At 36.2% G+C, this 11,523-nt stretch overlaps 1 long non-coding RNA gene across 1 annotated transcript; it reads right to left on the bottom strand.

Moving 5' to 3' along the window:
• Nucleotides 1-8,317: 8,317 nt before the first annotated feature.
• On the bottom strand, nucleotides 8,318-11,159 carry LOC116596738. Its single transcript, XR_004288293.1, has 2 exons — nucleotides 9,276-11,159; nucleotides 8,318-8,812 (listed from the first exon to the last, which is right to left on the bottom strand). It is a non-coding gene; the product is annotated as an uncharacterized LOC116596738 (long non-coding RNA).
• Nucleotides 11,160-11,523: the final 364 nt, after the last annotated feature.

The following is an 11,523-nucleotide window of genomic DNA, read 5'->3' as shown; positions in this document are numbered from 1 at the left end:
CAGGATGAGAGGGCTCTTTTGATGCTGGATTTGATTGTCTGGATGTGAAGCCTGAAACAGCAACATCATCTGTCAACCAGAGGAGGAGAGACCCTGAGGACAGAGGCTCTCCACTGAGAAGGGCATGGCAGAAAGATGGGGGGGAAATGCTAGGGGTACAGGTATCGGTATTGGCAATCAATGACACATACCCCTTCCCAGGCTCTAAGAGGCAGAGATTTCCGGTTCCCCACCAGTCCCCTACATAAAGGGCAAGGCCCAGGGAGAAGGCACTGGAGTAACTGAGACTGCGCTTTTAATGCTGCTACATTCCAATCTAGTAATGTCTTCAGTGGTTTTCCTGAGCTATTTTTAATTGATGGTTTAGTTCACTCTTCTTCAATTGACGTGGTGGATGAACAAAAGTAAATTCGCAGAGGTCTGAAAAACAAATCAGATTGAGGTGAGGAACTGTACATTTACTTCTGCGCATTTTTAAATGCAAATGACATTGTTATTTCCTCAGAGTGGAATCTGACAGCTGATCACCTCTTTGAGTTCCTGCGCATCTATTTATCTCTAATGATACTGCTAACAGGGGGCTTATTTCCACTTACCACACATTATGACAAACACATCTCTCCATTGACATTTAGGTGACTGCAGACAAATGGAGCCATAAAAAGCTTCAATTGCTCAGCGCCTCATTGCCTAAGGATAATTTGTACATTGTAAGGTAGAGGTGGAATTGTGAAGAAAATGCCACAGCCTGCTTCTTTCAAACTTAGTGAAAGTATCAAAGAAACAGCTAAGACACAAAGCTGCCTTGATTCAATGTGGAAAGTATTTATTGAGCATCCACTGTATGTACAACACTAGCCAACACTGTAAAAAATTCAGGTGAAATTTTAAGCAGCCAGACTACAAAAAGAGATGCTACTTTTGTGGAAGTAAAGTACCTACATATAAAATCATAAAAGTGAAAAAAACACAGCACTGGACTATATGTAATGTACATCTTACGTAAATACATTACACATACACATATACTTAATGCTAGATTTGAGAACTGTCAAAATGGAAAAAAAAAAAAATCCAAAAAATGGAATTGTCAAAAAGAAGAAAGTTTACGTGGTCTCAAATCTGTAATACCAAATAAACTGTTAGTGACACCTAATAAATCATTAATACAACTGCCTTCTTAACGTGTTCCTGAACACTCAGTTAAAATCAGTTTCTGGATCTTACTCTGCTTTGCACTTTTAATGCACTTCTGTCCTAGGCCATCAGCCTAAGACTTCAGGGAAAAATCAACACTTTTCCTCTGACAATGTCAAGTTTATTGACCCATTACTATGAAGGATGCAGCACATTGAGGAAAGGTGGAAATTTAAGATCCGGGGTGGGGTAGTCAAACAAAAAAATGAAATAAATTAGCTCTGCGACAGGGTCAGAGTAAAGCATGGCTGAAAACAGAGGGCTAGACATCAGATCTGGACTGCAAAGTGGACCAAGGGGAACATAACCTTGGAAACTGAAGTTTAGATGTGAAGTGCTATGTCCCCAAACCTCTCATCTGTAGCCCTGTACCTTGTTGGAAACCGAGGCAACTTCTTTGGATCAAAGTAAATTATATTAAAAGTGGGATGTTTCATTCTTACCGGTATCATTTCAAACAGCAAAATTTCTGGCAGTCTGATTTTAAAGAACAAAGTTCCTCTGAGTGAAAAAGCAGTAGATACTGGAAGGGAGTTGTTATGACAGGGTACAGCTGCAGCATGTCCTTGGGAAAATTATGTTTTCCTGTTAACTGCAGTTGCTTTATCTGTGTCTGATGGCAGGGCAAGGCAGATTTATATTTTCTTAGTCTGAGCTAATTTTTACTTTCTCACCTCCATGACAACTCAAAACACACACTGCCTCGCATTTTGGTTAGTACCATTCAGAGCTGTCTCCAAGCTAGACTACAAATACAAAGTGTTGTGTGCCCACCAAGGGCTAGCAGTTGTCTCTGATGTGGTCGGTGGGTGCCCAAAATATTTTCTGGATTTGATTACCAAGAAATAGCAGTATTTCAACTTCATCAATGAGGGCACATCAGGCCCAAGCAAAACTAAGATCAGGGGATATTAAGTAGCAGGTTAGGAATTTCTTATAGCAACAAAAAAAACCTCCCACTTCCAAAACAAGGCAAGCCATTCCTCCTCAGCTGGAAGAAACATTTAACAGGATTTCAACAGGAATCCATATAGCAAAGATGCACCTACAAAAAGAACTCGCAAAAGAAATAAGCAGCTAGGCACATGGGTTAGCCTTCTGCTACATGAACAGTATACTTTCAAATCTGCATCATTCGGATTTTGCTCTTTTATGAATGGTGACAGTGATCAGCTTTTTCTATCTTATCCTGCCCTAGGCATACATAAGTGCTTAAAAAGGCATAGCCTGTCAAGTTTTTATTTGTTCAAGTAATGTCTGTTCAATCATCTCAGTTCAAATATGTCATCATTAAACAATCACACCCATTATAGAGAACACAATGAAACTATTTGGAGTGGAAAACTGTTCTTAACCCCGAAGTACCCCTTAAGTAAAGGGCTTTTGTGTCATAGGAACACTTTCTACTTCCTCTCATGGTAAAATGTTAACACAGTTCAACTTATTTGTAAATTGGCCTAGTGGGTGGAAACCAGAGAGCAATCAGTACAAAAAGCTGTTTTTCACAAGACCTAAAGAAATGACACTAGAATCTTCCTATGCATTTAATAATTCTAGGGTAAACTTATGAGGATTTGGTGAATGCCACAATTCGCATCTCACAATGCAGTTCTGCTTTGCACCAAATTATAAGCAAGAGTCCACGTCAACATTGAGATTACTAAATGAAAACCATTCTTAAAGAACATTCCTTACCAAGAGTTCTTCCAGGTCCTGATGATCAGCCACATCTGGGAGAACCGGCATTCATCTCGGGGTGCGTAAGACACGGGTTCAGAGGCAGCAATGATGACAAATGTCAGCAATGCCTCTCCCTAAAAAAGACTGCTTTGTTTTCATTCAACATGTGGAGCCCCCTTTTGAGGTAAGGAGCAACATGACACGTGTATTACTAATAGCTGTGTTTTAGAGTCAGGGGGTCTCTGGCCTGGTGTAATCTTCAAGCTCAGTAACTCAAGGCCACCCAAAATACTTATGCACCAAACAATACATGGGACATTTATTCCATTTTCTCAAAACATTTGTATTTCGCTTCAGGGAGCTTTGATCTCAATCTGAATCACCATCCCCCAGACTCAGAACAGCCAAGGGACATGGGGGGCGGGGGGCTGTCAAGAGTCAGCTTTGGCTTGTGTTCAGTTCATTTTGAGGTTTATGAGGATACTCTAAAAGAACATAATACCACATAGAAAAGAGAAAAATGCTTGTTTGATAAAGTATAACCAGTTTATTTACTACTTGGGCTAAAATGCCCCACACCCACTTAACCTTTAATCACTTCCTTCTGCTATTGTTATGTCACTCACTTTTGAGACCATAATGGGTCCAAGCAGGAAAGCTTCTTGGGAATAGGCCATTATCTAGCCAAGAATACAAGAAACCCAGAGGACACAACTATTAGGACTCAGAACACCATAAATTCTCAGTTTTTGCTTCAATTGTTAAGACACTCATCAGTTAGGACAAAAAAAAAAAAAGTTGAGATTTTCTTTGGGAAATCACTAAACAATAAATTATTAGAATATGTAGTAGAGGAGGGGAGAATCCCAAGTTAATATATTCTGGAACCAAACCCACAATCCTCTCCCATCCCAAAGTTCAAGTTTCTCAGGACCAGACTGCCTATGGTAAGTTTTCTGCTCAAGCAGTAAGAGCGACTGACTAAACCAATTCATACTGTCACCCAAGGTTCAGTTCAATACATGTAAAACAACTCATGGAGTTCTATATCACATGTTGCAAAGCAGTAATAGTTTTTAAACTTTGTTTCCAGAAAAGTATCTTCATGTACACTGAATATAATAGGAAAATGTGGGACATTAAGCTGATTGTTGCCTGATATCTGCATGATAAATTAAAGGCAATTATCATGTCCATGTACCTTCATAGTAAGGGAAGGAAATCCACCTTTCATTTCTTTGTTGACTCTGCAATCAAACTCTGCATCTTTTCAATGATCTGTATTACTAAAGAGAATTTGTACAAAGTCTAACCTTAGAGAAACATGGAGAACACTAGTAAGGACTATTTTTTTTTTCCAGATTTTATTTGACAGAGAGACCAGGAGAGAGGGAACAAAAGCAGGGGAGTGGGAGAGGGAGAAGCAGGTGTCTTGTGCAGGGAGCCCAACTCAGGGCTTGATCCCAGGACCCTGGGATCATGACCTGAAGCAAAAGTAGACAATGAATGAGCTACCCAGGTACCCCTAGGAAGTACTATTAAGAACTAAACTAAACTTAAAGCATAAAAAAGGCTTGAAATGTTACCTTAGCTTTTCTGGCTTTCCTTAACACAAGAATATAAATGATGATGGTTGTCCTATTGCAGTTTTAATATATTTTGCTGTGGCCTGAACATTCTTTTAAAGTTCCAGGAGGCAAAAACAGTCTGTTTTGCCTATTATATCCCCACATACCTTGAAAAGTGTTTAGCATATTAAAGATTCCAAATTGATCCTGCTGAATAAATAAATTACACTGACTTACTGTCACAACCTAAGGAACATCTTTGTTTTTGTTTTTTTTTTTAATCATGGGTATGTTGCTGAAAATGGCATGAAACGGCATTTAAACGGGAACATGAAATGTGTTACTTCCATAACTCAGATCCAACTTGCTTCTGACAGGAGCAAATTTAATTGGAATATATTCATTTACAGATGAGGGGAGGAAAGAGAGACATCTAGTGGATGGACTGAAAGATTAAAAACTCAAAAGCCACATCTGCCTTTCCATTCTTCTCTTGCTAAATGTCTCTGAAAAAAATCATTGTCTTTGTGAAAAGTTCAAGACTACTACTAGAATGCTAATGCCTGAATGAAAATTCTTCTACCTAGGAGTTTAAGAAGTCATTTCGTTCTCCTGGGGGGAGGTGTGGGGGAGTACTTAAAACCATTTCCGTTCATGCTGCAAGGACCCTAAAAAATAATGTTCATAAAGTTGCAACTTTTATAATGGTGAAGGGAAAAAATAGGTAGAAAAATTTAGTGCTGTTCAGATCAAATAACCCAATTTCTTTTGGGAGAAATATTAGAGGCAAGTGAATCCACAGACACACAATTCAAATGTAATCCAAATATGAGTTCTTTAGCAGATTACTGATCTTGAGTTTATTAAAACATACATTCATATAAGGACTGAACCATTTTTTCAATGGATCATCTTGAAAGGGATGAATTTTTAAAAGATAGCTATAAATGGATATGTAAACAGAATTTTAATTTGTGCCAAATGTAATTTTAAGAGAGGGAAAGAGAATCCCAAGCAGGTTCCTCTGCTCAGTGTAGAGCCTGACACAGGGCTCAATCCCTCAACCCTGAGATCATTACCCAAGCTGAAATCAGAGTTGGACGCTCAACCAACTAAGCCACCCAGGTACCCCAAACATGTGACCTATTTTAAAAATAGATTATCACCCTGCCTATATCATAAGTATTCTTAATCACTATCAAAACAGTAAGAAGATCAAAAACACCATTCTCTCAAGTGTTTTTTTTAATCCAGAACTTTTTTCAACAAATATTTAAGCACTTGCCACATGCCAAGAATTGTATTTCATAACATTATCACAAAGTACACTTTTATCTGTAGCCTAAAGATGATTTCCCAGTCTTTAAAACCAATTCAGGTACTTTCTAATTAATAAAAATCCAGTTATATCACTGGCAAGTTTAATTTTCAGTAGATCTGCTACTAGGTACCTTAGTCTAGCTAATCTGGAGAGACACGGCCAAAATGTGCAAGAGCTCTAATACACTACTTGGCCTAGATCACGACAGTTCAATGTTTCAGAGGTTGTTCTGTATGAAGAGGGGTCTCTTTTTTCTTTCTCCTTTTTTTAAAGAGATCATTTCCTTATAACATTCAATTCAGTCTCCAACAGATTTACTGAGTTTTTGCCTCCTGCTATTAGCTCAGCACTTTAGTCTGCTAACTGTGGACATCATGCATGATTTGGTAGACACATTTAAGGTTATTTGATACCTCCCTCACATCAGCAGCATCTACCACAACAATGAGATCAGCTCTCCCAACTAAATGGCTCACTGCCAAATTTTGAGAAAACTAGTTAATAAACTAAATGCTATTCCATATAAATAAAACATAAAAAGAATAATTACTAATAAGTCCTATTCTGCCCCTAACTACTAATATGGCCTTTGCCAAGTCACTTACAGTATCAGTTGTCCTCCCTCATCTGTAAAATGTGATTAGGACTAGACTAATCTCTGAAAATTCCGTATTACTGATGTCAGTTGTTTGTATGAGTGGTCTCAATCTTAACCGCATCCACTTTTTTCAGTCCATGTATGCGGACAGCAGATATCCCCATTGCAACCCACCACTATTCCCAACTTGCATACTAAAGTCACAACACACTCACCCAGACCGCAATCACTAATTGTTATTCAGGCTCCTTCTCCCATATTAAAATATCTTCCCTACCTACTTTCCATCTACCAAATTCTTACTCACTGTTCAATGTCTTGGGAAAGTCTGTTCAAACAGAACTGCTCTCTAAAGTACTTTGGTCATCCCAAAAATGTACAAGAGATCCCAATTAAGCATTATTGTACCAAAACAGGAGTCTCATATTTTCTTATTGCACAACCCTCTGAACATTTTTAATTTGTTTGTAAAAGATACTATGTACTCCTAATAAGAGAAAGGATGTACTCTCAATTCCAATATCAACTTTCTAATAAGACCTCCAAGAAAGAGAAACAATCTACCATACCAATGATTCTCATTCATTGAAAATGGGAGGAAATTTGGGGGCACCTGGGTGGCTCAGTTGGTTAAGCATATGCCTTCAGTTAAGGTCATGATTTCAGGGTCCTGGTGATTGAGCCCGCATCTCTTCCATGCTCAGTAGGGAGCCTGTTCTCCCTCACCCTTTACCCCTCCCCACTCTCATGCTCTCTCAAGTAAAGAAAAAAGAAAAGAAAATGGAGAAAGTTTTGATTTAAGTCATCATCTCTAATATATCTCAAAATGGGATCTGGGTTAAGAGAGAATCAAAACTGGTGAACAAAAGCAAAGCTAGAAATTAGTCGAGTTCCTACTGCTGATAGAGAATGGTACCAAACATTTCAAAGCATTTGTTAGCACTGTACAACGCTCAGATTTAGAGTGCACATTATATTACAAAGATTTAAAAATGACCATAAACTAGATGAAGAATTACTGAAGACTCACTTCAGAAAATTTATAATCACTTAATCATCATCCACTGTTTTATATAGAATATCACTGTTTTAAGATAAAATCTAGAGAAACAGAAAAATATAGTAATTTTTACTTTCTTGATAAATATGGGTATCTTTTAAAGGACCAAAAATTATATACACAATTCAAAGTTTTAATTTCAAAATGAAGGATGGATTTTATATTCACTCATCCATTCATTTATCAAACACATTTACTGAACCATTCCTATGTGCCAGGTAATATGTAAGGCACTAGAAATACCAAATGAATTAAGAATGATCTCTATGATCTCTATTGTGTAATTACTTTCTTCAACTATTGTTGGATTTAATATTTCTGATTGTTTTAAGAATGCCAAGAATACATAAAAGACTAATTTTAAACTGCAGCCACACATTTAACTTTTACCATAGTTTTTTCCCCTCAAAACCACCACCATCATCTTTATGAAGAAAAATCCTAGGCTTATGAAGACATCTCTGAAATCTCACTCCTCTGTGTATTTATCACTACACTAACCTCTGAGCTCAGCGCAGAAAGTTTTATTCATAATGAGACACAGTGCCTGAAACACAGTATGCAGTCAAGAAATGTCTCTTCAGATTGGGAGCCTAAACCCTGATGCAGTACATGGGTGGTATAAATGAGTTGTAGTGTTTGAACAAATGTGAAACCATTTCAATTCAGCACCTTAATTTTAATGTATAAAAGTCACCAAAAGTGATGGAATGCTGAAATACAGTAAGGATCATTTGTTATATCAAAGTAAGAGTAATTGTTTTCTAATTTTTAACTTTCTCAGTTTTTTTCCTTCAGGTGCCATTTTTGCTAAATCACTCATTTGTATTTTTGTACCCCCCCTTTTTTTTTAAACTGCTGCACCATTCACTAGAGCAAGATTAACACAATTCTGAAACTGAATAGGTGTTATTTAATTCATTTAATTCAGCTCCAAGTTCCAAGTGCATCAGTTAAACTGGGTTATGGCATGGAGAGTACCACAGACAACCACAGACTTGAATTTATTTCTGTTAAGATTCTATTAAGACCAAGCACATTACAATAAAGTGCCGGTATGCTGATAAATAAATACTATGGAAGAGGAATGAACAATATCGAGGACTCATCAACAAAGAATAGCAGAAATCCTTTTTCACTCAAGTCTACAGACCTTCCTACAGATCTAAAAATTCTTAAGGTCAGCTTAAATGTGATATGGGCCTAATTACAAAAACAAAGTACTTATTTTTAGGTTTTGCTATGAGAGTTTCACATAACTTCTTGCTGACAAATCTGCCATGGCCAGGGTGGTTCAGTCCATTAGGCATCTGCTTCAGCTCAGGTCATGATCCCAGAGTCCTGCTCAGCAGGCAAGCTGATTCTCCTTCTGCCCCTCCCACTGCTCTCTCTCTGTCAAAAAAAAAAAAAAAAATGGACTATATCTTTAAAAAAAAAAAAAAAAAAAAAGGCAGAAAAACCTGCCCATGGCCAAGTGTATAGGCTACATGCTATTACACTGAAATATGCTCTAGGGCATAGAGAAGCAGAGGTTTCACTCTGAGAGTCTGTTAAGTATGTTGGTTCCTGTGTACTTTAGGTAATATATTTAGTGACATTAACCCAAGTCGGGAATCTACATGCTAACAGCTTCAGAGACTGCTCCAGGCTATCGGAGATACCCAGGCACGGTGATATGAACAAGGTAAGGGAGTAGAGGGTCACAGGAGTCAAAGCTTGAGCTGATAACAAAAGCAGAAATACACTGGACTTTGTCATGGACTGATCAGTCCAGTATTTAGAGGAACAAGAACTCTTTACAATAGCACAAATACCTTATGACACTAAAAATACTTTCATCAACAATGTTACCTGGTACCATCTTTATGATTATCTGAATGAAGGAAGTTTCTATTTTGTAGATATATTCTCTAGGACTTCTCTGTAGAAAATAAATAAATAAACAATATAATAGCCTATTATCCCTATACTTCATATTATTTCTGAAGCTATTTCTACAAATAACTACAAGAACAGTTATTTCAATTTGTTCAAGTAGCTTTGAAAACAAACCAAAAAATTATATTGGTGGACCTTAACAATACTGGATTGTTCTTTTTTATAAAAAAAGAAGGCAGACAGGAAGGTGATCAGTTGCAGTATATGCCACTTACTAATGGGTAAAGATTAAGTTGTGAAAACCGGCTTACTGAAGAGTAGGCAAACTAGAGAACCATTATCTACTTTATTTCTGTCCATTAATATTTCCCAATTGATCAAAGCTCTGCCTATTAAAACGGAGACCTCAGAAAACACCTTTACTATCACAAATGAATCAATTCTAAAAAATCACAAAAACTGCATTGTTAATCCATATATCACCTTCTATGTAAAGTGAATTAAGGTCCAGAAAATACAAAGAATTTGTCGAGGATTATACAACTGTATCTTCCATGTTTTAATAATAACAACAAAAAATAAAAGTTGAAGGAGTTCTATTATCAATTTGTAGAACCAGAATAAAAATTTCAGTCACTGGTCTCTTTTCCAATGTACCACACTCATGCAGCCTGGTATCAAATCAGTGTTACAGCTCTGAATTAATCTTGGCCAGAATCTACACATATATAACCAAAGGTGCTGTAAAATGAAAACTGATATACAGTAATAGGGAAGATGTAAAGAAGAAAGAGCACTGTTTCTCTCATACTACAGCTCAGTCCCAGAAAAGCAGAGCAAAAGGGCCAACAAGAAATATAGTAAAGGTCTGAATTTTCTTGTTTCCCTAAAATGTAAGTTTAAAGGAAAATTTTGATTCAGATTTTTTAAATCAATCAGTTAACATCTTATATAAGTATGTATGAGACTGTAATCTGTAGCTCTGTAAACATGTCTTGAGCTTACTCACTTACTATTCAATAACACTAGGTGGAAAAGACATATTTAAGGTAATGCTAATTATACTTTATTGGACCAGGAGGATGCAATCTTTAATGCTTATCCATTTAGCTCTGTATCAAAAAAGATTTGAAAAGCAGAATGAAGAACAGTATATGTAGCAAACTCCAATTCGTGCTAAAATAAGGGAGCTATACTTCTTTCCATATGCACAGAAAATTACAAAAACACAAAGACATTTCTAACTGAAATAAGAAAATAAGACAAGCTAGGGTGAAGAAGAAAACTACTTTCACTATCCACTCTTTGGTACTGTTTGAATAGTTTTTTTCTTTACATGTTCATGAACTACTTTTTTTAATAGGGGGGAAAAGTAAGATCTTTGATTCCGATACTATCACTACCAGAGGATATACACTCTGCTCTTTACTCCCAAAGTTTCACAGAAATGATTAATATAATTTTAAATACCCTGCTTCATTTTAAATAAAATCTGAAGTTTACTCCTCAATTCTATCTTTATATTAAACACAAATAACAAAGACCCTTTACTTGTTCTTTAACTTTTAGATAGACGTATACTAATTCTCTGTGCGTTTTCACAGATAATGAAGTTCAAGTGTGCACTGGCATTAATGCTGAAGTTCAAAAAGGCCTAAAAACATCTTCCATTTTTATTCTTCTATAAATATAACTGGTGAAATTTCAAGTTCACAAGATATTTTCTACCATACACATTATAGAGATTTCAATGAATCCTATTATTCCAACAGAAACAGAAATCCTATAAGATACATAAACACAAAATAGAATGACACTGCTTCTAAAAAAAAAAAAAAAAAAAAAAAAAAAAAATTAGAAAAGGTAATTCAGTTTTAATTTATTTTCATCACTTTTTCTTCATGATCCAGATATTTTAAAATGCAAAGAAAATTAACTTTCCATGGTATGTCAGGGACTGGCACTAAAAAAATTTTCAGACTGCAAATGAGTTATACAAATGAAAATATCAAATGGAGATCCAGTTATCAAAATGAAAGCACTCAACATATTAAAAGTTCACAATTATTTGTTTAGAGCACATAAAAAAGTCAGCTTGCTAACCAATTGTGATTTTAAAGAATTATAGCAGAGGTCTGAAGAAAATAGATTAGTTAACTTATAAAGAGATTAAAGAGCTTGAAACAAGTATTAAAAAGAAATTTGTGCCTTTATTAGAATG

Source organism: Mustela erminea, chromosome 8, assembly GCF_009829155.1.
Source record: "Mustela erminea isolate mMusErm1 chromosome 8, mMusErm1.Pri, whole genome shotgun sequence".
NCBI lineage: Eukaryota > Metazoa > Chordata > Mammalia > Carnivora > Mustelidae > Mustela > Mustela erminea.
The sequence above is the reverse complement of the archived record's forward strand: the minus strand, read 5'-3'. Positions and strand labels throughout refer to the sequence as shown.